General features: G+C 40.9%; 1 pseudogene; it reads right to left on the bottom strand.

Annotated features, from left to right (window-relative positions):
* Window positions 1-1855: 1855 nt before the first annotated feature.
* Window positions 1856-21958, bottom strand: LOC129647274 (tissue alpha-L-fucosidase-like; annotated as a pseudogene).
* Window positions 21959-27804: the final 5846 nt, after the last annotated feature.

Here is a 27804-nt window from a genome sequence, read left to right as displayed (position 1 = left end):
GCTTTGGTGAGAGCAGGCACAGATGTTAGATCAATGAGAGTAAGTAAAAATCCTGTAGTTCTGAAAATGAATGAGGTAGCAATACTAACTCATTATATGTTTTATGTTTTAAAAGTACTCATTTTCTAGTTCTGTCCACTGGAAAAGCCTGTAAACAAGGACTAGCTCAACAGCAATGAGCACTTCCAGAACCCTGACTGTGTCTGTAAATTCTATTTCCCACCAAAAAAAACAAACCTCTTGGAAAGACAACTGATTCTGGGTGTGAGGCAGGAAGTTTATTAAATGAGTCGGGACTATCTTGTCATATCAGTAGCAAGGAAATGATGGAAAACTGCTAGGATTCTGTCCAAAGAATTTGGGTGCCAGCTTAAAGAAGATTCAGCTGACTAGAGATGGAATCATCTGAGCATGAGTAGGATGATAAATGCAATGAATTGAAACATATCAGGTATATTTAAATCAGTAGGATACCAAAAAAAACTAAACCCATTAATCACTTTTAGAGGATGCTAAGGGAAACAATTCAATGTGTTAAAAAAAAAAAAAAAAAGATCTCCAAGTAATGGAAGAATCAAGGGGAACTTTCTCTTTGCAGAATTTTTTTCAACTAATAAACAAATAAGGAGTGACAGAATTAGGATATTGCCATTTGCAGCCTCTTAATGAATTAATGGATCTGGGCAATGACCACCACTGGCTGTTGACATCACCAAAGAGACAATCAGGCATTATATACCTCCTAATAGAAGTGCAAAACTCTATGTGTAAAATACTCTTGACAAAATAATTGAACCTGAATCTTATCAAGCCTCTAGATCTAACTACCAACTTACAGCCTACAATGGCAAAGGAACATGTTAAACAACATCACAGGGACATGATCAACAAAATTCAAATTTTTGGAAACCCCAGGACAAACAGCCAGTCTCTTCAACAATAACAAACAGCCACATGAGCAAAATTGCAAGGAACAAAAACAGAGAAAGAAATGGTGGGGAGACCTATAAATGTTGTTAACTTGCAAATGTATTTATTTGATCATTTCTTAAAAGGCAGGGTAGAATAAATCCTTTTTCTTATAGTACCACTGTAAACAGACTGAATTTCAGAGCTCTTAGTTTGCTTTACAAACTTCTGAAGTGTGAACATAAGCAACTTAGCAAGCTTTTTCCTTCCCCTCCAGGTTCTTCTGAACTTGGAGGTGGGGATGTGCTGAGGGGGTATGCTGCTTGGGGAGGAACTGGTGATAACTGATGCTAAATAAATAACATATGGTTGAACTTGCCAAACACCTTCCACCTCCTCCCATAGGCAACAGGAGGACTTGGCTTATTCTTTAACTAAAGTCATTTAGTAAGCAAGTTAAGTTTATCAAACACAGAGAATGGAGGGAGGCTTCCATTATAGATAATTTCCAAAGGTAAGAACGAATGAAACCCCGAGCTTAATTATTCACCCCTTTCTTTTGCTGTCCAGAGTGAAGTATGCTTGCAATGGAGCTCAGATCCTTGGTCCACTGAGTCATTGATATAATGTACTCAGTACCTTTGACTAAAATGTGTTGGAAAAGTCATCTTTGGATGGAGTAGTTAGTTTATTATAATGATGATACTATACAAGGAAAATTAAAGCAGTAAGCAGCAGACAGTGACCCTTTCCTCTTGAACCCCAATGATCACTCCACTCGTGTCAGCTTTATAGTCCAGGTCAACTCAACTGGGAGAGCAGAGGGTGAGCTCAAAGAAAGAGGGGACCTTTTCCTGGATTTGTGGAGCACACTTCAGAGCTTCCTGGATCCCAGCATCCTTACGTTTGTAGTTGAAGAGTTATGGGGGATTGAAGGTTTAAGACCCTATTTTTTCAGTAAAATGATATAAATAGCCGATCTTTTTAAGGTATACCTTACAATTACCTTGTTCTTTTCCCATTTCACCCTCCATGATTTAGATACACAGATAGCCTCCCCATTATGTTCAGCCACTTCCCAGCAGCAAGATGCCTGCCTTGGAAGAGATAACTATTAGTACCTCTTTAGCTGGTCTAATGTAGAGAAGATCGTTACCTCCCAAACTCATGTCTGAACCAGTTCGGGAATGATTTTGGACTCACTTGTGATGTCCCATGTCCCGGTGACAGTTCTGGGTGCCCTGTCCATGGTGGTGCACATCTCCTACTTGTGATCTAGTAACCTCCCTGGTCTGAATTTACCTTGATCCTCGCAGTATCCTCCATGATATTTCTGACCCCATCGTCAGTTACTACCACTTTACCCTTGACAGGGCTATCACTGTAGAGCCAAGAAAGAAAATCTGTAGAATTCCTGTAGGTGTCAGGACATTCTTACTCTCCATCAGACTGAATCAGGTCAGGTTTCTACCTGTTAACCAGATCATACAACTCTGGCATTGTTCTCACACTGAAAAATGCTGTCATTTTGAAGCCATTTTTCTTAAAAGTAGGTAGAGTGGATGGAACCATTCTAAGAGTGTGATGCAGTCCATACCTGCATGCTCCTCTTCAGGACAGCTGCTCCCAACTCAACTCACAAAACACAATGGAGGCTCAGGTTCTCCAAGTTCTAGCTCCAAGACAAAGGACTCAGCCAGTTTTTGAAACCTTGGTGATGTTTTGTGGTCAGAACTGTATATGGGGCTTCCCTGGTGGCTCAGAGGTAAAGAATCCACCAGCCAGTGCAGGAGACTTGGGTTTGATCCCTGATCCAGGACGCTCACACATGCCACAGAACAGCTAAACCCATATGCTACAACCATTGAATCTGTGCTCTACAGCTTGGAAGCCATGACTGTGGAGACCACGTGCCACATCTACTGCAGCCTGCGTGCCCTAGAGCCCGTGCTCCAGAACAAGAGAAGCCACTGCATGAGAAGCCCCTGTCCCGCAACTAGAGAGCAGCCCCTGCTTGCCTCACCTATAGAAAGCCATTGCAGCAACAAAGATCTAGATAGCCAAAAATAAATAAATGAAAACTATTAAAAAAAAAAAAAAGACTATATATGGAGCCTGGAAGAGGCGAGCCCACTTCTGTTGGAAGAAGGTGTGCTGAACCGTTACCCTGAATCCGCATAGCTGAAGCCGGGGGGTGGTTATTGCACACGAAGCACTGGTACTAGGGCAGCTGCTCACCCTTCCAGTGCCTCCAGAAGCACGCAGTGCCCCAGGCCACTCACCCCAAATGTTGCTTGTCTAACCAGCCTGGAGCTGAAACTCAGTCCACCAGAGGTGCAGCAACGAGCAGCCTGCACTGAGCCCCGAGCACCCACCTGGCCTTCCCAGCAGCAGCCACTTTCCTGCCACCCCATCTTGAGAGTGGGGACACCTGTCTATTAAAATTGACTTTTACTTCACTGATCCTAATGAACGGAGCTTTTTTGGAACCTGTCTCAAGCAAAGGAAACGTTGTTATGTTCTGTTTTAAGGAAAACAGGACCAGTATAGTGTTCATGGAAAGTAGATGAGGTGAGCTGCAGAAATCAGGAAGTATTGAGAGCACCAGGGCCCAGAAGTCAGGGAGGGTGAAAGTACAGGCCAAGCGAGGCAGTCGTGACATCTTCCCCGCTAATTGATACCTGTCAGAACGTCATTAGCTAGGGTCTCCAGTTTGGCCGTCTGGGAAATAGTGGGGTTTGAAAGAACGCCAGCATAGGGACCTGGGAAAAGCTTAGCTATATTAAACTGCCCTCCACTTCAACTAGAGATAAAACAAGAGAGGAAGGAGACATATCTCCAAATTCAATTCTCCTATCTTTGCTTATGTTTTATGGAGAACTTATGTCATTCACAAAAGAGATGTAGTTTCCCCAGGGGAGACAGCAGGTGTACATTTCCTCTCAAGGTTATTTAATTGCTGTCAAGAAGACATACGATTAACAAAAGCAAATGCTGGAAATATGAAGTAAAGACAATTTTAAAGTTGTTTATATAGTTGATTACAGTATATCATACACTGTGTTTATTTGCCATAAAGCTGTCTATCACAGGCTGTCTCCACACCTGTGCATTCACACTAAACAGCCCACCGCTTAGCTGTGTGGAAATTCCCAACTGAGACAATGGCCAGTGCCCGGCAGAAGTGGCTTTTTCTTGTGATGTCTCAGTTACCCCCCGGACACCAGCTTCACGCCAATAAAGGTGGGGCCTGAACCCTGCCGACCCGGCCTAAAACCTGTTTTGATGAGAGCCCTTTGAGCATTACAGAAGGAAAGTAGTAGGGACACGACAGACTTTGGGGATCCTCATTGTTCTCTGTGAGATTGCTGCTCAAAATGAGGCCTACTGTCAGGGATTTGTTAGCTACTGTTCAGAGACGAGACGAGAACAGAATTGAGAGGAAGCATTTAGAACTGCTGGGCTTCCTTGGGGGCTCACAGTAAAGAACTCGCCTGCAATGCAGGAGATGCAGGAGACGTGGGTTCGATCCTGGGTTGGGAAGATCTCCTGGAGGAGGGTATGGCAACCCAGTCTAGTATTTTTTCCTGGAGAATCCCATGGACAGAGGAGGCTGGAAGGCTACAGCTCATGGGTCAAAAGAGTCAGACACAACTGAAGCGACTGAGCACAGCACAGCGTTTAGAACTGTTGGCAACCATGTGGCAGCTTAAGTTTATTTCTGTCAAATATAATTAAAAAATGGGACCTGAATTTTGTGTACATTGATTTTTATTCCATTTTAAGTTATTTTTATTGCTTTTTATAAAATATTAGGCTGTAACAGACTGGAAATGAAAAAAGAAACAGATTTTTCACCACACATAGTTTGAGAAGGATTGCTTCAGAGCAAAAACCCACATGCATGCTACATCCCAGGGTTTCACTTTGACACTCTGACACTCTGTCCCCAAGGGGCAGCCAATGGCAAAAAAAAAAAAAAAAAAAAAAAGTGGATTTAAAAAGACGGTCTCCCAAAGGATCAAACAGTCCCTCATAAGTGAGAAACACGTATCTAATCTAGTACATGTGTTAGGTCCATGCCAAAGGTTGGTATTCCTAATGAAACCAGCCCAACTGATCCCCTGTCAGAACATAATCCTTAGGCTTTTCAATAATATTAGTAATAGTAGTAGTAGAAAGAGTAGCAGCAGCTAAGATTTACAAAGGACTTACCATGATGCAGATACTGTCCTAAATACTTTATATATACAAAATATCAAATCGCTTCTCTCTCTCTGGAGTAATATACAGTCTCACCTATACATGTACCAAAAGAAGTATAGCATCAAGTCTGTTTACAATGATTCCTTGTACAGCTATGAAAATTTGCTAACAACTGACCTCTTTTTTAGGTATTTCAAGACATGATGCCATGTATGCTAGAGACAATTATTAAAGACTAGAAACATAATGCCCAGGAAGTAAGAGTTTTGTGTTCAGATATTGGGCATAGTGCATAGCTGGAAAAAAATTTAATACTGAAACAGCATTCAGTTTTAGAAAAATACAAGGATATTTTGAACTACATTTTCCTTTTTTGTTGTTCCATTTGGAAGTTCTCAGGCATGAAATGGAAATAAAAATATAAATGGAAGAAGCAAAGACAATATAAGCCAACTCACATCAGAGCATAGAGACAGCCAAGATGAAGTCTTCCACCTGCAACTTTTCTCCCCACAACCTGGCTGATTTTTTGAAAAGATAAATAAAAATTTTGTAAACCTTTAGATAAACTAAATAGAAAAGACTCAAATAAATAAGACCATAAATGAAAGAGGAGACATTACAACTCTTACTATGCAAATACAAGGGATCACAAGAGACTATCACTGTTATATGCCAACAAATTGGATAACTTAGAAGAAAAAGATATATTCCTAGAAATAGATGACCTACCAAGACTGAATCATGAGGAAACAGAAAATCTGTACTGACCAGTAACAAGTAAGGAGATTGAAAAACCTCCACACAAAGAAAAGTCTAAGATCAGATGGTGAATTACACCCAACATTTGAAGAAGAATGCCAATTCTTCTCAAACTTCCCAGACCCTGATGCTGGGAAAGATTGAAGGCAGGAGGAGAAGGGGCGACAGAGAATAAGATGGTTGGATGGCATCACTGACTCAGTGGACATGAATTTGAACAAGCTCTGAGAGATAGTGAAGGACAGAGAAGCCTGCTGCACTGAAGTCCGTGGGGTCGCAAAGAGTCAGACACAATTGCGTGACTGAACAACAGCTTCTCAAACTCTTCCAAAAAATTAAGAGGAAGGAGCACTCTCAAAAACTTGTTTTATGAGGTTAGTATTATCCGGATAACCAAGCCAGATAAGGATACTACAAGAAAACTACAGACCAATATCCTTGATGAATCAGTTCAGTTCAGTTCAGTCACTCAGTCGAATATTGGTACATAAATTCTCAACAAAATACTAGCAAACCAAATTCAATAGCATGTTAAAGGGATCATATACCATGATCAAACTGGATCTATCCCTGGGAGTAGTTCAGCACACACACATCAATAAATGTGATACACAACACTAAAAGAACGGAAGATAAAGATCAGATGATCATCTCAATAGATGCAGAAACTGGATATAGAAAGAACATATTTCAATATAATAAAGGCTGTATATGACAAACTCACAGTTAACACATCTTTTTTCTCTAAGATCAGGAAAAAGAGAAGAATGCCCACTCTCACCACTCCTATTCAACATAGTACTAAAAATCCTAGCCAGAGCAATCAGGTAAGAAAATGATATAAAAGCCATCCAAATTGGAAGGTTAGAACTAAAACAGTCTTTTCTTCAGATGATATGATCTTCTATATAGATAATCCTAAAAACTCCATCAAAAAACTGTTAAAATGAATCAGTGAATTCAGTAAAGTTGCAGGACATAAAATTAACATACAGAAATCCGTTGTGTTTCTACACACTAACAATGAAAAATTTCAAAAATAAATTAAGAAAACAATTCCATTACAATAGCATCATGACAATAAAATACTTAGAAATAAATTTAACCAAGGAGGTAAAAGATCTGTGCACTGAAAACTATAAGACTTTGATGAGAGAAATTGAAGACACAAATAAATGGAAAGATATTCTTTGTTGATATTGTTTAAATGTCCATACCACTCAACTCAGCTATAGATTCAATGCAATTTCTGTTAAACCACAATGCCATTTTTCACAGAAATAGAAAAAAATCCTAAAGTTTGTATGGAATCACAAAAGATCTCAATCTGAGAAAACAAAGCAGAAGCCATCATTTCCTGATTTCAAACTATAGCACAAATCTGTAGTAATCAGAACAGTATTATACTGACATAAAAAATAGACACAGACACCAATGGAGCAGAATAAAGACCCGAGAAATAAACCCTTGCATGTACAGTCAACAAGTATTTGATAAGTGAGCCAAGAATACTCAATGAAGAAAGGATAGTCTCTTCAATAAATGATGTTGGGAAACTGGGTTGGCACATAGAGAAGAAAATTGGACCCCTATCATAACCACTCACAAAAATTAACTCAAAATGGATTAAAGACTTAAACATGAGACATGAAGCCTTATAATTCTTAGAAGACAACATAGGTGGAAAAAACTTTGAAATTGGTCTTGAAAATATTTCTTTAGATTTGACATCAGAAGCACAAACAACAAAAGCAAAAATTAATAAGTGGGACTATATTAAATTAAAAAACTTCTGAGCAGCAAAAGAAACCATCAACAAAATTAAAAGCCAGCCTGTGAGGCAGCAAGAAATATTGGCCAATCATGTATCTGCTAAGAAGTTAATATCCAAAATATATAAAGAACTCATACAACTCAGTAGCAAATAAACCAAACAATTCGATTAAAAAATAAGCAAAGGACCTTCTGAATAGACAAATCCTTTTCACAGAAGACTTGGTGCATGAAAAGATGCTTAACATAACTAATCATTCAGTTCAGTTCAGTTCAGTTGCTCACTTGTGTCCGACTCTTTGTGACCCCATGAATCACAGACCTCCCTGTCCATCACCAACACCCACAGTTCACTCAAACTCATGTCCATCGAGTCAGTGATGCCATCCAGCCATCTCATCCTCTGTTGTCCCCTTCTCCTCCTGCCTCCAATCCCTCCCAGCATCAGAGTCTTTTCCAATGAGTCAACTTTTCACATGAGGTGGCCAAAGTATTGGAGTTTCAGCTTCAGCATCAGTCCTTCCAATGAACACCCAGGACTGATCTCCTTTAGGATGGACTGGTTGGATCTCCTTGCAGTCCAAGGGACTCTCAAGAGTCTTCTCCAACACCTCAGTTCAAAAGCATCAATTCTTTGGCGCTCAGCTTTCTTCACAGTCCAACTCTCACATCCATACATGACCACAGGAAAAACCATAGCCTTGACTAGATGGACCTTTGTTGGCAAAGTAATATCTCTACTTTTGAATGTACTATCTAGGTTGGTCATAACTTTCCTTCCAAGGAGTAAGCTTCTTTTAATTTCACGGCTGCAATCACCATCTGCATTGATTTTGGAGCCCCAAAAAAATAGTCTGACACTGTTTCCACTATTTCCCCATCTATTTCCCATGAAGTGATGGGACCAGATGCCATGATCTTAGTTTGCTGAATGTTGAGCTTTAAGCCAACTTTTTCACTCTCCACTTTCACTTTCATCAAGAGGATTTTTAGTTCCTCTTCACCTCCTGCCATAACGGTGGTGTCATCTGCATATCTGAGGTTATTGATATTTCTCCCGGCAATCTTGATTCCAGCTTGTGTTTCTTCCAGCCCAACGTTTCTCATGATGTACTCTGCATAGAAGTTAAATAAGCATGATGACAATATACAGCCTTGACGTACTCCTTTTCCTATTTGGAACCAGTCTGTTGTTCCATGCCCAGTTCTAACTGTTGCTTCCTGACCTGCATGTAGGTTTCTCGAGAGGCAGGTCAGGTGGTCTGGTATTTCCATCTCTTTCAGAATTTTCCACCGTTATTGTGATCCACACAGTCAAAGGCTTTGGCATAGTCAATAAAGCAGAAATAGATGTTTTTCTGGAACTCTCTCGCTTTTTTGATAATCCAGTGGATGTTGGCAATTTGATCTCTGGTTCCTCTGCCTTTTCTAAAACCAGCTTGAACATCTGGAAGTTCATGGTTCACGTATTGCTGAAGCCTGGCTTGGAGAATTTTGAGCATTAATTTACTAGTGTGTGAGATGAGTGCAATTGTGTGGTAGTTTGAGCATTCTTTGGCATTGCCTTTCTTTAGGATTAGAATGAAAACTGACCTTTACCAGTCCTGTGGCCACTACTGAGTTTTCCAAATTTGCTGGCATATTGAGTGCAGCACTTTCACAGCATCATCTTTCAGGATTTGAAATAGCTCAGCTGGAATTCCATCACCTCCACTAGCTTTGTTCGTAGTGATGCTTCCTAAGGCCCACTTGACTTCACATTCCAGGATGTCTGGCTCTAGGTGAGTGATCACACCATCGTGATTATCTGGGTTGTGAAGATCTTTTTTGTACAGTTCTTCTTTGTATTCTTGCCGCCTCTTCTTAATATCTTCTGCTTCTGTTAGGTCCATACCATTTCTGTCCTTTATTGAGCCCATCTTTGCATGAAATGTTCCCTTGGTCTATCTCATTTTCTTGAAGAGATCTCTAGTCTTTCCCATTCTGTTGTTTTCCTCTATTTCTTTGCATTGATTGCTGAGGAAGGCTTTCTTATCTTTCCTTGCCCTTCTTTGGAACTCTGCATTCAGATGCTTATATCTTTTCTTTTCTCCTTTGCTTTTCGCTTCTCTTCTTTTCACAGCTATTTGTAAGGCCTCCCCAGACAGCCATTTTGCTTTTTTGCATTTCTTTTCCATGGGGATGGTCTTGATCCCTATCTCCTGTACAATGTCATGAACCTCAGTCCATAGTTCATCAGGCACTCTATCTATCAGGTCTAGTCCCCTCAGTCTATTTTTCACTTCCACTGTATAATCATAAGGGATTTGATTTAGGTCATACCTGAATGGTCTAGTGGTTTTCCCCACTTTCTTCAAATTAAGTCTGAATTTGGCAATAAGGAGTTCATGATGTGAACCACAGTCAGCTCCTGGTCTTGTTTTTGCTGACTTTATAGAGCTTCTCCATCTTTGGCTGCAAAGAATATAATCGATCTGATTTCAGTGTTAACTATCTGGTGATGTCCATGTGTAGAGTCTTCTTTTGTGTTGTTGGAAGAGAGTGTTGCTATTATCAAAAAGATAAGAGGTAAGCTTTGGCAAGGATGTGGATAACATGGAATCCTTGTACATTGTTGGTAGGAATGTAAACTGGGGCACAGCCTATGGAAAATAGTGATAGAGGTTCCTCAAACAATTAAAACGATCATATGATCTAAAAATTCTGCTTCTGGGTATATATCCAATGGAAATAAAATCAGGATCTTGAAGCAATGCCTGTATTCCCATGTTCACTGTAGCATCATTCACAAGAGCCAGGATACAGAGACAACCTAGGTGCCCAACAACAGATGAGTGGAAAAGGAAAATGTGATATGCAAGGAATTATAGCCATTATGTTGGCTATAATCTGTGTTCTAGTATAATCAGTAAAAATACTGAACCATTATGCTGTATACCTGAAACTAATATAATACTGTAAATCAACTATTGTTGTTGTTCAGTCGCTAAGTCATATCTGACTCTTTGCGACCCCATAGACTGCAGCACTTCAGGCTTCTCTGTCCTCTCTCCCAGAGTTTGCTCAAACTCATGTCCATTGGTTCAGTGATGCCATCCAACCATCTTATTCTCTGTTGTCCCCTTCTCCTGGCCTCAGTCTTTCCCAGCATCAGGGTCTTTTGCAGTGAGTTGGCTCTTCACATGAAGTGGCCAAAGTATTGGAAGTTTAGCTTCAGCATCAGTTCAGTTCAGTCACTCAGTCGTGTCCAACTCTTTGCGACCCCATGAATCACAGCACGCCAGGCCTCCCTGTTCATCACCAACTCCTGGAGTTCACCCAAACTCATGTCCATGGAGTCAGTGATGCCATCCAGCCATCTCATCCTCTGTTGTCCCCTTCTCCTCCTGCCCCCAATCCCTCCCAGCATCAGAGTCTTTTCCAATGAGTCAACTCTTCGCATGAGGTGGCCAAAGTATTGGAGTTTCAGCTTTAGCATCAGTCCTTCCAATGAATACTCAGGGTCAATTTCCTTTAGGATTGATTGGTTTGATCTCCTTGCTGTTCAAGCAACTCTGAAGAGTCTTCTCCAGTACCACAGTTCAAAAGCATCAATTCTTTAGTGCTCAGGTTTCTTTATGGTCCAATTCTCAGCTATACTGAGAGTATATCAGCTATACTTCAATGAAAGAAGAATATAGGGTACATATATACAATTGAATATTATTCAGTCATGAGAAAAAAGTAAATTGTGCCATTTGTGACAAGATGGATGAAACTTGGGGGCATGCTAAGTGAAATTAACAGAGAAACATGGATACTGTCTGGTATCACTTACATGTGAAATCTAAAAAAGCCAAACTCATAGAAACAAAGAGTAGAATGGTGGTTACCAGGGGCTGGGGGGTGAGGTAAATGGGAAGGTGTTGATCAAACTTTTAGTTATAAAATGAAAAACTCTGGAGGATCTAATGTGCAGCATGGTAATTATAGTTAACAATATATTATATACTTGAAAGTTGCTGGGAGTAGATCTTAAATGTTCTCACCACAAAAAAGAAATGATAATTGTGTAAGGTGATGGAGGTGTTGGCTCACACTGTAGTGGTGATTATTTCACAATATATGTGTATCAAATCAACACACTGCACATCTAAAACTTGCACAGTATTTTATATCAATTATGTTTCAATAAAACTGAAAAAAAAGATACTTTCTTTATTGGTAAAATAACAACCTGTGGGGGGAAAAACCCACAAAAATATATTTCTGTGATCATGTACTGTACACTGGTTCTTGCTGCCCTGAATCAAATGCTTCATTAAATGACTGTTATAATATTATTGCTGATCTCCTGACTTTAAAATATATACCCACCTATCACTTTATCTTACGGTCCTTCTTGGAATCTGAAACCCTATGTTCTAAGGACATTCATGAAAAGGAATTTTTAAATTTACTGTTTTACATAGACTGGATTGCATGCTTGCATGCTCAGTCGCTTCAGTCATGTCTGGCTCTTTGAGACCCCATGGACCACAGTCTGCCAGGCTCCTCTGTCCATGGAATTCTCCAGGCAAGAATACTGGAGCAGGTTGCCATTTCCTTCTCCAGGGGATCTTCCTGACCCAGGGATCAAACACACATCCACACATCGCCTAAGTCTCCTGCATTGCAGGAGGATTCTTTACCCATTGAGCCACCTGGGATTGGGTCACTATAAAATACAATCTTTTTTGTCAGCTCCCTGTAGCCTAGGCAAAGTATTTCTTTTCTCTGCAAGTCCATATTGTTGAAAAACTTACCTGGGCTGCCCCCAAACTGGGTCTTGATGCTTAAGTGCACTCCTAGAAGTGCAAAGATAATGTGTAAAAGAAAAAAAAATCTGTCAGTGATGTAGATGAAAATGAATGTTAGAGCAATTCCCAGGCAGCAGAGAAAGAACTCAGTGTTTACATAATCCTAATGTGCATACATGGCTTCTTCATATTTTCCTGCTAAAGCTCATCTGGCTTTGCTCAAGACTTCAAATGCAATGACTTCTAGGCAGCACCTAATATTTATTCATGCCATTGTAAGAGCATCTTTGCAGTTCTTGCCAAGGTCTGTCATAGAATATGTTTATCCAGCTGCATGGCAAAAACATCATACACAGTAATCATTTTACTCAGTCACCTTCTCAATATTTTCTTCTATGATTAAATTAACTCATAAATATTACACCTTTAATGCCAGAAAGCTACGGTTCATCCAGCCAGTTGAATACTTGTTTGTCCATTTTCTAATGGCACTCAGTCATTTCATTATAGAGTCTGAAATAATGAAAATCATTGCATTTACTTAACATGCACAATAAACAAAGCAGGACCCATCTATGAGCTCCGTTATTATGCAGTGCAAGCCTGCAGAAGAAATTTTGTAGGAAGAACTGTAGGGATTGTGTTGAAAATGGTTTTGGTAAATACAAGCAAACAAGCTCTGATTGCGTAATGCATAGGATAGAAATGCTGACTCCATTTGCAACTGGCACAATTTTTTGCTCAACCCTGGAGGGTTTCAAATAAACACACACATCTTGGTTTTACTTGTACTTAATTCATTACCAGACTATGCTCATGAACCTGGTAAGCTGTTACCAGGTACTGTGGCATTTTTGAGACTCTTTCCTTTAAACATCCACACTCAGTCTGGTTTTGTTTTTGTTTTTTTTTTAAAGTATTCATCTCCATAGTAAAAGGATGGGAGCTTTGGGCAAGAATCTGCTGCGCCCTCCAAGGCTGACCTTGGTGGTAGCAGCACAATATGCTTCTCTATCGATATCTGGCCCTGGAGGCAAGAGCCACCTACCACAGGAGCCTTATCAAATCACCTTCTGAATGACATATTTATAGTTGGCACTGCAGGGCAGTTAGCTTTTCTAGAATTATATCCAAATATTCTCCATCATTCTGGGAATAGCCTTGGTTAGCAATTGCTCATAATGTCAATGCTTTTGGAAACTTTTTACAGTCATTTTATTGTTTTTATTTCAAAAATAAAACTTAAAGGAGCTTGAAAAGTAGGTTTTTAGATGATCACATGATGGCCTGATTTCAGTGGTTTCAGTTCTGTGCATTTTACTTTATGTGCACCCACTGAAATTAACCAAAATTAATCCATATTTGAACAAAGACTGTGGATACAAACGAGCCCTAACTTCCTAGCTCCTCGGTGTACTACGCTAGCTGAAATGTTTGGAATGCATTGGCCCTGGGAGGAGAAGAAGTTATAGCAAACAACATGTGGGCTTTCAAATCTGGAACTATCCAAGACAGAACAAGAAAGCTATTTTCACTTTCCTTGTTCCCCCCCTTTTTTCCCTCCAGAAGATGAGTAATTACTAATCACATTTTATTTTCATCTTTAGAGCTGCACCCCAAAAAAGCCAGATCAATTTAAAACTGCTGGTGAGTTTGCAGCCCTGTCCAGTGATCACCTAATGCATTTGTGCCACCTGCTTTCCCTGTTGTGTGAAAATGCACGAAGGAAATTTGTTAAGTCCAGTGAACTGTTCCCGGCTCTTTTATTCACCTTTCAGCATGCTAGTTCCTTCCCTTGGCATTGATATCATTATGCATTTGTCAAAGGCAGACTCTCACTTCAGGGGCCTTTATTATGTGTGACATTTGGCAGCAAATTTTGCCACTGGGGTTTGCTTATATCCTCTGTATGTTATTGTACTTTTTGGCATTCAGTAAATTCCGTACACCCACTTCTTTGATGTTCATTCCAGCCCCTAAATGTGGAAACAATGACTGAAATTTTGGATCAAAGCATCTTATAGATGACAGGCAACACAACTCTCTGATTATTCACTAGAACAGAGGGGATCTCCTCTCCCCACCTCCCCCGGCTAAGATCTAGGCCAGTAGTCCCTCCAGGAACAGCTCTGACTTCCCTAGTGCAAAGGCACGAGAGGAAGCTAAAGAAAACAAGTCCAAGGTTTTAGGAAAAAAGAGACTCAACTAAACAGCTGAAGTGAAGCTCATGGTCATTTCTAACTGTAGGGAAAGCTAACAACGGTTCCAGTTGGTCCTCCCATTTCTTCCCATGGGTCATATTCTAGTCTAGCACTTCTAGGGGCCAGGATTTTTTCAGGTTTATATTTGGCAAAACTAATACAATTATGTAAAGTTTAAAAATAAAATAAAATTTAAAAAAATATCTAATTTCTGTATAACGTCAGCTATACAAGATGGCCTAGATTTTTTTTTTAAATGCATATTTAAAAGAAGAGGTAAAGGGGTCCAGGGATTAAGAAATTTTTAAAGTAATTGAAAAAACCCAAAACTACCCAAATTTCAACGAGTTACTTTTGCAAACTATAATTAGCTGTCTGGAACAGTTTTCAGTGTTTGCTTTTGCTTTACTCCTGGGATCCCAGTGCAAATAATTACTTCATTCAATTTATTTCACAGGTCAACTTTGACTCATAAAAGCATTAAAGCAGGTAACCCCCTAGGGGTGTTGGGAAGACAGATGAGCAAATAGATATGAAACTGTCGTAAGCACTTTGGAGGGGGGGCGGCGGGAAGCCACTTTATAAATCCAGGATATTTTATGGTTATGTGTTCACTCCATTTGGTATCCAGAATGTGCTAGTTATAATTAATACACAATGTTGGGAACTATTATAAATGTACCATACTCTTTTTAAATAGTGAGGAAGATAATTGTGTTTGAGAAATCTCATCCTGTATAAATTAGAATTCCCAGTAGAGTGCCATAATTGAGAATAGGGCTGAGTGCACTGAGTGGAGAAGACAGTCGTCTTAGCATGATAGCATGTGTTCAACCAAAAGGTAGAGTGCCAAGAAGGAAGCATGAAAGCCCTTAAAATACCAGTTTCTGCTTGCCCAAGCGGGAAGCTTTTACTGCCCAGGCGTATGCAACAGTGACATCCAGCGGTTGTGGAGATAATTACAAGTGAATCTCATTTTAAAATATAAAATGTTTTAAATTATAATAAAATATTCTGTATGGTCAAATGTTGTCTAGATTCTTCATCTGGCCACAATGTAAGTCAATAATTCAGGCTGGATGCCAAGTGAAACAAAGTTCACTCTACTTCCTAAGTAGTTTCGAAAATCTGTTTTGTTAAGTGTTATTTTTATGTTTTTTAATTTACTAAAATTATAGTGTTCCAAGGGTCTCCCTGACCCTCCTAAGCACACTTAGACATTTTTGCAAGGACAAATGAGACTGCGTGCATGCTGCAGACACAGCAGAAATGAAAGCTATACTTGACTCCTCTGTTAAATACTCCAGGGAAAACATCCGTGACCCTGAACATTTTCATGGTTGTGGAATTGCTCTAAGAAGTTCATTATGATTTTTACCAAGTCATTTAAGATGAAGAGAAAGAAGAAGGGTAAGGGAAGAAAAGGAATGGAAAATAAAGGAGAGAAGGAAGGAAAGAAAAAAGGAAGGAAGATTGGGAGGGAAGGAGGGAGGGAAGAAGGGATAAATGGGAGAAGGGAGGGAGAGAGAAGGGAGGCGAGAGAAGAAAGAACAGGACTACTCATTAATCTTCAACAAGTTTTGGTAATAAGTCCATGTAGGATAATATATCTGAAGAGGGAATTCAAACGGATAATTAGCTCCCCCCTCAACTTCTTGTTTTAAATTGCATTCCTTCAATAACCAACCAATTAACTAAGTTAAAAAATAATAATTTTCATTAAAAAAAAAATCTGAAAACAGCTGCTGCTGCTGTACCTAGACCACTGCCAGTTGTAGGAGGATGCTGGCAAGGTGGCCCCCTCAGTGACCCTGGGAAAGAACTCTCAACAGAAGCCTGTTAAGTCACCTGACCTGTAAATTATGTATGTCCATGTCAACGCTGAGTATGTCAGGTGACAGCTTACCAACTTCCCGGGTGGCACTCCCGGAAAAACCATCATTGTGTGTCAAGCTTTTCTCAATTTTAGATGTACCCCTCCTATTGGGGTTCTTTCCCTTCATCTGTCTGCCTCTTTAAATTTCTCAAGTTGGGAAGAATTTACAGGCACCCTCTCAAAACCTGCTTGTTAGAAGAGAGAAATAAACAAGTTTCACATCTATCCAACAAGATAATCAAGACATAATTCCATAAAAAGCTCCAAATACCATTCAGCTCACGTACCTCTCTGTTGTGCCCTAATGGAGGAGAAAGCACTGCTCAGAAGCGGTTGGATTGAAGGAGCGGGTGCACAGGAGGCCTGCAGTGAGCACTCTGCAGAGAGCGCCAGCCAGAGACATGGGGAGGGTCCCAGGAGTGCCTGGGGAACGACCTGTGGCAGTGAGAGTTCTGGGAGACGTGTGTTGACACAGAGCAGGTGAATCCACAGGTTTTAGCCAGCTTTGTTTGCTTTTACAAGGCCTTTGAACTGCAAGAGGGATTATCCAGATTCTAAAGCAAAAGAACACATTCCTAGCACTGCTCTCTCAGGATCTTCACTCAGAGATCCCTCTGGCTTATTGCTTCTTTGTGGGGAATATATGGAGAATTGGCACACCCAGGTGTCACCTCTCCTTTTAGTTCCGCAGGAGTCTGGCCAGGTGGTTCGTATCCAGAGCACCCTGTAACTCCCATTTGATAATTTATTTCTAGAATCAAACCCCAGGGTCTTCACTCAGAGATCCCTCTGGCTTATTGCTTCTTTGTGGGGAATATATGGAGAATTGGCACACCCAGGTGTCACCTCTCCTTTTAGTTCCGCAGGAGTCTGGCCAGGTGGTTCTTATCCAGAGCACCCTGTAACTCCCATTTGATAATTTATTTCTAGAATCAAACCCCAGGGTCCCTCGAGAGCAAGGGTAGAACCTTCCCTTGACAGGCTGGAACCTCCTACATCAAGGTGGCCATGGCCACCACATTACCAGGTCCTGCCAGTATGAAGAGCAAGAGGCTGGCATGAGGGATCAGTTCCCTTCTTTTCTCCCTAAAGAAAAATCCTGTCTTGCAAAGCTTCCTTTGATGTTTCAAGATTCCCTAAAAAAGGCAGTTGCCAACATGCATATCCTCTCCTGGCTTACAGCTTCCGGTATAGTTTTACTGCAGTATATAATCTAATAATCCATTTAATTTCTTTAGAGAGATGTTATATATATACAGGTGGCATTTGGGTGGAATCACATGCCATAAACCTGTCTGCTCCTATCCAGGTTCAGAATACAGAAGAATCTGTTTTACAGACATTCTAGAATTTTTACATGGTCAATTGGCTGGTTTTGTATTCTGGAACGTATCAGAGCATCTACAGGAAAATATATACATAAATTCTATAAAATGGTGGCAAGATTTCTGATTTACTGATACTACTGGTTTGAATTTTCACAAAAATATTTAGCTATAGGACAATGTATTAGGCGTATTCTTAAAGGTAAATAACTGCAGCCAATAAAAGTTGGGCCTATAAAGGGTCCCATCTTCTACTAGTTTTCTGCACCGAGAATTACTACCAGTATAATCATGGCTCCCTGCACGCTAATATTTCCTCTGATACAGTATGATCAATGTTGTGGAAAAACATTTATTATATTTCTTCTAGCTACTTAAAGGCATTACTGAATTATGGGCATCGCAAAACGAATCCACTGTGCATTTTTTCTTTATGTGACGTTTTTACAATCTTCATTTTCTGCTTTGCAGCCACTGAGCTATAGAGATCCACACTCTGTCCCTCTTACAACTGCCACTGGGGCCACCCTCTCCTTTCTGCTTTACTACGTCTGAAATGCACTTCCTATGATAACATTCCTTTTCATTCTGTGCTGGACTCTTCTCTGAAAGGAGGAAGTGAAGAAAGAAATCAAACAATGTGTTGCTAATAACAGTTCTTAATCTTCTTCCTTAATGAAGGTGATGAAGTTTAGGCTGAGAAAAGGACAAGGGGAGGAGATGGTATTTTACGGAATCATTCCAGGAGAGCTGATGGACTCTGAATGGGTGTGGGTTTTGCAGTTTTGACATTTAACAATTTTATTAACATCTTTGCTTGTTGTGCGCCTTAGTCCACAGGATCTGCAGTGGGGAGAGAGTGTCCAGCTAACAGCCCGTGACTCAGGCCCTGCCAGGGGATGAATCAATTAGCAAGAGAAGCAATGATGCAAACACTTCAGGGTCACTCAGGATGCTGTTTGCCTTTTTGATAGAGAAAGCCCGCCATAAATAACATCACACCTCAGGAAATCATTCCGGGAGGCCCACATGCCTGCGGGGCTGCAGCCTGGGACAGAAGGAATCGTTTGCTCATTGTGTGTATTTCCCCCATCTCAGTCAATGGAGGATTTGTAGTAAAACCAGAGTATTTCAAAGGAGGACAGTATGTGGTAACAGAGGCATGTTTAGTGATTTCTTTTAGTACCAGAACCCATGATTTATGACCCAGAGTTAGAGCCAACTTTATTACAAAAATGACTTCACCCAGAATAACCTTTTTCAGGGCTCTCAGGAGAATGATGTAGCACCCAACAGCATTATAATCTAGCAGACATTCACAAACAATTCCTTCCTCAGCCTCATTTCTGTCCCCTTTCAAGAGGCGGCCTTCCCCCTTTACCTGCTGGCAGAAGTGGGGTCCCAGGCAGTGCTCTTTCTATGGTGATCTGCCCCGGTCAGGCATTGACAATACGCCAGGGCAGAAGCCACCTCCTGGGTCTCAGTGGCATCTTCCCCAAGCCTGTGCCCTGAGGAATAATGTGCAGAGCACACCCGCTCACCCTTCATTTCCTCCCTGCACAGAGCTTGCCTGCTCCCTGCACTCCCACCCACCCTTCCAGAACTCGGATCCCCATCACCTCAGAGAGACTTGCCGAAGTGCCCCGCTCTTCTGATTACCATGGAAACCGCCAGCTGCACTAAAACTGCCACGGCTGGGTGTCCAGGCAGGGTCCCCGGGGCGTACCAGGATCTGGGAACTAGCCCTCCATCTTATTAAACTCCAGTGTCAGCTCCTAGCAATTGTTTTAAATTTACACCCTCAGAGTGCCTTAGTGGGATTACATGTCCATTTGCATTAAAACAGGTTTCTGTCATTAAACTGCCATACAGTAAGCTTCCTTGGGACAAATTAATGAGTTCTAAATATCATCAAGTAGAAGTTCACTTCACCAAGATGGCCAACAAGAGGGGCAAGAGGAAGTGACTGCTCAGAAATCCTAGCCCAGGAGAAATATAAGTGCCAACTACAGAAAGAGGTCTTGTCCAGGTCCTTCTTCGCTGTGAGATAAGTGGCTCTGATTTAGAGCTCATCTGGGAGAGTTGGCAACATTATCTCTATTCACCAAGAGCCTACAGTTCACTTCCTAGTCCCGATTCTGAATACGCGTTTCCCTGTGTCTGCTGAAATTCACCAAGGGCCCACGGGCCCCTCTACTCTGCGAGTGTCTCAGTCTACTGTGTTTCACCCTGCTGTCTGTCTATCCTTGAGGAACTTGTGTGCATCCAGGTTGTCTGAGGACAACACGCACACAGCAGAGCATCAGGCAGCTGGCGTGAATGCTCCCAACTCTAAAGTGCCCAGCTGGCTATTACGGGACAATCTGGACCATCATTTGGGGGCCTGGACCCTGGATCATTGGTCCTGATAAGGAGCACACCACACTAGTCATCTAGAAGCAGAATGAAAACAGAGAGATGTTGAGGCTGGATTGTCTCTGTTCACAGGATTGCCTTGCCCTTACAAATATTTATATATGTGTGTCTAAGTAGAAAGATCTCATAAAAGAAAATGTGTTCCCCAATGTATACCTGTGGCAGATTCATTTTGATATTTGGCAAAACTAATACAGTTATGTAAAGTTTAAAAATAAAATAAAATTAAAAAAAAAAAGAACTCTAAAATAAAATTGTGTTGCTTTAAAAAGCCAAAAAAAAAAAAAAAAAAAAAAAGAAAACAAGTAAATCAACCTCCAAACTTTCTTGTATGTAAAGGAGGAAAGGCTGGCTGCAAGACAGACTTCCCGACCTGCAGAAGCTGTGATCTCATTTCTGTGTAGACAGAAATTACAGGGGACAGTAATGTATGATTGAGACACTGCTATATTTAGAAATGACAGGATGGGCATTATTAATAGCTTAATTGACATTAAGGCAATTACCCTTACCCTTATTACAGTTTGTAGAATTACATAGAAAATATTGGCTGAGGCCTTTTTTTCCCTAGAGCTACCCAAGGATACAGCATTTTATTTCATGCCAGATCCCGGTTTTGACATTAGATACTTAGCCATAGAATGATTTCAGTAAATCATTATAAATGCATTATAATAAAGATGTTATGAGCTATCAGATATTAACCCCCAACCCCTAAAGAGAGATAAATAGTCCAGTTGCATGATTCCCACTTTTGTTTCATAAGAAATAAGCTTTTGCAAAGAGCAACTGACTAATGAATTATAAAATGATGTGTTGAGCTCAGATAATTAAACAATGCATTTTAGTGTCTAGTGTAGGATGAACACTAAATCATATACAAATAAAAAGGGAAAAGCCTAAACCCCCAAGCCCAGCTTCTATTTTCAAATAACATTACGGTTGGTCTATAGTCCAGAAATGCTCAACTGTTTTCTCATCTGATTAGAGAAACTTATCAAGTATAAGATCAGGACATAAGTAAGTCAACTAAACCAAGAGTCAGAGCAAGATTCTGGAGGTGCTAATTGCAGAGAAGCCCACAAAGTTATTTTAATGGAGGTTTTGCATGGAGATTACCTTTCTTTCCAAAGTGTTTAATGGGGCAGAAGTCTAGAAGAATCCAGAAGTTCCCAAGTTTCTTTATACCTTTATATTTTATCTCTTAATTCATAATAAAACATACTAGTGGGGGTGGGTGGGTGGAGTAAAGAGTCTGATACTGATAATAGTCTTGGTCTTGTAGTGCTGGAAAGACAAACAGGAGGAGGTGGAGAAATACAGAGACTGGTTTCGGTTCTAACCACCATCTTCAGGTATATCACCAAGCCCAGCCAGGCGACATCTAGTGGTCAACCTTGGATCACCATGAAGTTTTTGACTGAATGTCTCTCACGTGGGGCTATTTTGCCATTGGCGGCCCTTTTGGCATGTCCTGGGTTTGTTGCAAGATTTGAAGTTGAGGATAAGCACGGCCCGAATACATGTTTTAGTTTTCCAGCCTCTCAAAGACGTGGTGACTGCGCCAAGGCACTCTACTGTTTCTGCGTCGAACAGCAAGACACTAATGATTGTCTGGACAAAATCAGAGATGGCCTTGGACTCCGTGTGAGCAATGACCGCCGGTGCCTGTGAGCAGGACGTCCCTGGGACACCAGGTACCTCACGTTCCATTCGACCGGCCCTCTCCTGTGCTCCAGTCAAGCCAACCACACAGCCCTGTGCCCCTCTGCTTCCCCAACCCCATGTGTCACCTGATGCTACGGACCTCCTTCTAAAGCTTCTTTATTTCAGAATAAGATGAGGATGTTAGTAATGCCTACCCAGAGGGTTGTGTGAACATTACATGAAATTAGTTATTTAAAAGTACAGAGTAAGCCCGCAACTAAAAGATTTATTTATCTTGTAATTTTCCTTTCCTGGTTCTTCTCTCTTCATTCTACCTTTATATCTTCCAATTATCTCTCCCTCCCTCTCTCTCTCTCTCTCACACACACACACACACACACACGTTTGCAAATCCCTGAAAGGCAGAGGCTCTGACTTGTTCATTCAAGCATTTCTTTCAGTGTCTAGCATGTGTTTTGCTTAAGGTCACACTCCATACATGCTTGCAACACAGAACAATATTAATAATATAATAGCTACTAGTAACATTATCTGAGCTCTTGGTATGTGCCAGGCACTCTGCTAATAAGTATCATCACCTCATTTAATTCTTACAACAAGTCTCTTAGACAAGTACTATTTTCATCCTCATTTTATGGGAAACTGAAGTTTAAAGACATTCTGTAACTTGATCAAGGTCACACAAGCTCATAACTGGGCACCCAGGATGCAAAGAATCAGCCTAGTTTGGAGTTTCAGCTCTTATTTGCCACATGTTGAGTTGGTTTTCTCAGCTTTTGTCTCTTTTAGGCTGAGCTCTGTTAAGGGATCAGCATGTACCCACTCTTACATGGATGATTTTAAGGACCTCGATCTTTGGTGTTCCAGGAAGTTCAGAAGTATATGCAAACTCTAGTTTATAGCTACTCAACAGTCACTTATCTGCAAACTCCTGGATCATTACATAAAACCATCCAAAAAGATTTTACAATTGCGTATACCGTAAAGTTAATTTCACTTTGAGAGAATGTATCTGAGGGAAGTGATACACTCAGTTACGTACTCAGGTTGGTGGCCACAATAGATGGAGCTGTCTCATCATTCTTGAAAGCCTGGCTCCCTGGCAGCCTCACTCCATCACATGGTCACAGGCAAGGGACGGCCTCCCAGTCTTAGAATGGTTATGCTTCTTAGTGGTTCAAGTCTCACAAACCCCATACCTTAATTAAAGAGGTAAATTAAAAGGAATATTCAACCTCAGGGATGAACTCTCTTAGTAATTTGAGGTGGATGCTTTATTGGATAAAAAGACATACATGGGTTTATTATTCTGCCTTCAGGTACAAGGATCTATGGAGGAGGTTACCTAAGGTGGTGAGGAGTTTGTGTAGCCAGAGATATGTGCTTGTAAAACAGCAACCAGAAGAACAGGCCTGAGGTCTGTTGCTGAAGGACACAGCTTGGCTCTTTGTTCTCTACTTGCCTTTCAGGCACAGCAGCCAGACATTTGGGATCTCCCGTGGTCTTCATTTCAAACTTGCTGACCGAGTGCTGTGCTGGACACCACTAGGGTCACAAAGAGGCAGGCCTCCTCTGCTCTCAGGCATATGGAGGCTGCCACAGCTCGGCTCCTTAGCAGTGGATACTGCTGTGTGCCTGCTCTCTTGTTGTGAGCAGAGGTACTACATGTCACTTCTGGGCCAAAGCTTTTTATTTTCAGAAGACTCCCCAGCTCTCTCCTCCTGGGCAGAAGTGAGCTTGGAAGCCTGTGTTGAGACGACAGAAGGCCCAGTATCCTGGATTCCTAAATGACTTGGTGGAGATGAGTCCTCCACAGGCCCATGATAGACATCAGCAAGAAGCAAACTCTTTTTAGATTAAGTCACTGACATTTGGAAGCTGTTTATTACCACAATAAAACCAAGGCAATCCTGAAAAATTCAGGAGCTGACTTTTTGTTCAGAAAATGTGGCCTTTCTTTCCAAGTCTTAAGATCTTTAATTTTTTTCCAATAGCTTTATCCACTGATTCAGTGGTTTACACATTTTTTTTTCCCATCCTTTTGGAAAAATCTCAGATGACTAAGATTGCAAAATGACCATATTTGGAAAGAATGGTGGTTTGTCTTTTGTCCATTGATAAATATCAGTACTGTGAAACAAGTGGGAGAGACAGAACACAAGATCACCTTTTGAAAATACCATGGCAGAATGAGGTGGTGAAAAAGAAGGGGGAAATAGAGAAAAAAGAGAACTAGAGAGATAAAGAATGAAAAGTAAAGAAATATAGAAAAGACAAAAAAGAAAAGTAGAGAAGACAACAACACAAAAGATGGGCAACTTATTTCACTTTAGCTATAGCCAGTTGCTATAGTTGTGTTCCACTCCAGAATGTATCGCGTAGGATATCTTTGACCTTTGGTACCTCGTGTATGTGCCTAGCATGTCAGGGTCCTCCAGAAATGTTGGTTGAAATCATAAATAAAGGAGTGAATGAATTTTCATTTTATAATCTTGGGAGCATGTATTACTTGAACTGGTCTATGACTATGAATGAGCCTCCCATCATATATTGAAAGGCAGTGGAAAACGTGAGAGAGGAACTAGAAATAATTGAGTTTAAATAGCTCTTTATAACCTTTAAACCTGAGTCCTTGAAAAGAGCAACTATGAGGTCAGAGCAATTATTCTTTGTCCTAGAAACAGGACATCACTGATGACTCAGAACAGTCTGTTTCACAAAGTGTTTCAAATAAACTGGCTAGAAATGTCCTTGTTTTGCTTGCCTCTGGCTGAGCTGAACTGAGGGTACAGTCAGCACTGAGGTATCTATGGCCTTGATGTTGTGGAAGGAAGGTGACAGGAGGGAAATGGAATACAATTTGCTGAATATTTTTGAGAAAACTTCAAAGGGGGCAAGGAATAGCAATATTACCAGAGGGTTAATAAGAAGGTGGATCTGGGGGGCACTTGACTGCCAAGTGGGAACCTCCAGTAGAATATTCACCTAATTGGGAGTAATTTGCTTTCCAGAGATGCGTGCAAGGACTGTGGCAGGGCCGCCCCCATTCAAGGATGTTCTCTGGTAAATTCAAGGAAGCCCATTCTGAGGACATGAAAGGAAGTTAGTCCTTCCTCGGGGGGAGTATGAATCCAGTGTCTCCAGTCTGTGGGCTTATCTGTGTGCATGTGTGTGCATGTTGTATGTGTTGTGCATGCACACAGGCTCACACACACTCATGCACAGTTCAGAAGTCTAGGAATTGTGATAGGAATGGAAAGCGCTGAAGAAGCAGAAAGCTGCTAGATGGCAGGCTCCAGGAGGATGACTGGTGTGGGCAAGAGAACATTCCGCACAGTAAAAGGGTATCCTGTGAATCACATGGAAAATGCCGCAAAAGGGCTGTTAGCATGTTGGCTGCAGCTTTAAAGAAAAGGAAGTTCTGTTGGGATGAAATTTCTCCTGGAGATGAACACATTCTGTATACCCAAATTCTAATTCATCAACTTCTACCTGCCATCTTGAGCTACACTTGTCTCCCATTTCTTATCAAAGACACAAGCATTTTTCTTTCCTTGGCTCAAAATCATGAGCTTCTTCTCCTTGCTCTTCCCTTCATTCAATCTCTTCCCCTTTAAAATGTTTCTTGGATTCCCTCTTTTCCTCTCCCTGCCTGGGCACATACTTAGCTTGTCTACCTAATTCTGGATCATCTCTCTTCCTATTCGAAATATAAGACCCACATGCAAATAATGAAATACTATCTTATAATCCAAAACAGAAATGGTAAGTGTTATAGTAACAGTGGCCCTCTGTACTAGATTTCCCAGATAATTCAGTTTCATGTAGTCTTATTATTTTCAATAAAGGCAATTTGTTAAAGGCACATACATGATTAAAGACAAGAAAATTTAAATATTATCTGATTATTTTTGCACTTCTTTGTCTCCCCTTTGACCTTTCTCCTATTCAAGCAGTTGGCCATGTCTCTTGCTCATTAGCTCAAGGAAGGGCTGAAACAGCATTAAAGAGAAGCAGCATTTTCTTCCTAACTTGCAGATTTCAAAAAGTCACCCTCTTGGGGGGATAATGACATTATTATTAGGGCAGAAGCCAAAGAGTAGGGCACAAACATGAGTATAAGCTAGGCTCTTCCTCTTCACCTCTAACCAAGGAGAGACCACCACTATTGATGGAGGAGGAAGATTGGAGGGAAGCAAGGGAAGCAAAGATTTTGAGGGAACAGAGATGGGGGGAATTACATCCCTTAGAATAAGAACTTGGATCCTGTCAGCTGACTGCAGATGGTAAGATGGTAAAAACCATGTAGTTGTTTTTGGGAATAGAGGTAGGAGGAGTGAAACTGGAAAATTATAATAGTTACTTTGGAGGTTAATTTGGAAGTATTTGAAAAAAAATTGAAACTGTGGAGAAATTTTTATACATATCTGTAAAGATATTTGTACAAAAATGTTTATTGCAGCATGACTTCTGAAGAGAAAAAAAAATTTCTGACAACTTACATGGCCATTTACAGAAGAAGGGATAAATTAAATGTGGGATTTTGTGGCATCCATAGACTATTGTAGAGCAATTAAAAGATACTGTCTGAACAACAGGAAGAAATGGTAGGGGAATTTAGACCTTAGAATCCAACTGCCTGATAAGCTTTAAGACTTGAAATATAAGTGAGGGCAGAAGGAGTAGAAGGTGTCAGAGGATGAGATGGCTGGATGGCATCACTGATGCAATGGACATGAACTTGAGCAAAGCCCGGGAGATGGTGAGGGACAGGGAGGTCTGGTGTCCTGCAGTCCAAGGAGCTGCAAAGAGTCGGACATGACTGGGCAACTGAAGAGCAACAGCCCTTAGAATCCAGTTGCCCAATAAACCCTAAGACTTGAAATATAAGTGCCTCATTTTATGGATGAGAAGGAAGAGGGGGCCTGAAGTTAGACGGTTTCTCATTTACAGAACAGCCCGTTGTTTAGACTTCCAACCTCACCTTTTGTCCATGATGTCATCTGATACTCTAAGTTGTCTGGTATAGTTTTAAGTCTATTCCAGGAAGCAGAAAGTTGTTCCTTCCCATCTCCCCAGTATGCTAGCACAGAAGAAGAAAAGAAAGGGAGAGGGAAGGAAAATGAGGAGAATGCTGTCTCCCCTTGCTCTTACGGTCACAGTCCAGATGAAAAGCAGAATCAAAATTGGAAGCCATAAAAAGCCCTAAATAACCTGTTCTCACATTTCCCTCATTCACAGTAAGGGGTTTCCAGGTCCTCTCCAGATCTCCATTGTCTTATTAGCAAAACAAAGAGTTCAGCTAGAAGAATTATATCTACCCTTAAGTTCAAAATATTATCCCTGCAATGAATCCACTTTTAGCTATAAAATCCAGCTGCCCAGATTTCACTGTTGAGATCTCCATCTATAAGGCAGTGTTTTATCCACTTTCCCAAATCTTTTGTCCATGCCCTACAATTTTCCACTGGTTGGTGAAACCTACAGACCATATTCAATCCTTCTTTTCCATTTATAATGTTTGATTCTCAACATTCTTAAAAACTAGTGGGAGTGGGAAGGATCTTCTGTCTGGGCTTTCAAGATAGGTGCTAAATAAAAATCTCAACCCTAAATGTCAGTCCCAGGAGTTTTTCTAAGATTGGCAGCCCAAGGTCAGCGAAATGGCCTTGGATCCATCTCTGTGAAAGCCTTAAGTGGGAGTGAAAGTCATCACAGCCCCAGCGCTGACCTCCCGGCATGGTCTGGTGGGCTGAAGACGAGTGGGAGTCAGCAACTCCACGTAAAGTACTAACTGTGCGACTGACTTGGGCTGTGACATTGGAGGAAGCTGTTTCACCTCTAGGCTTCTTTCGCAAAGCAAGAAAAAGTTGTAGAGAGACGTTCTCTGA

The sequence above is a fragment of the Bubalus kerabau genome, chromosome 3, assembly GCF_029407905.1.
Source record: "Bubalus kerabau isolate K-KA32 ecotype Philippines breed swamp buffalo chromosome 3, PCC_UOA_SB_1v2, whole genome shotgun sequence".
NCBI classification, from domain to species: Eukaryota; Metazoa; Chordata; class Mammalia; order Artiodactyla; family Bovidae; genus Bubalus; species Bubalus kerabau.
Note: the sequence above shows the minus strand (reverse complement) of the source record. Positions and strands in the feature narration are given on the sequence as shown.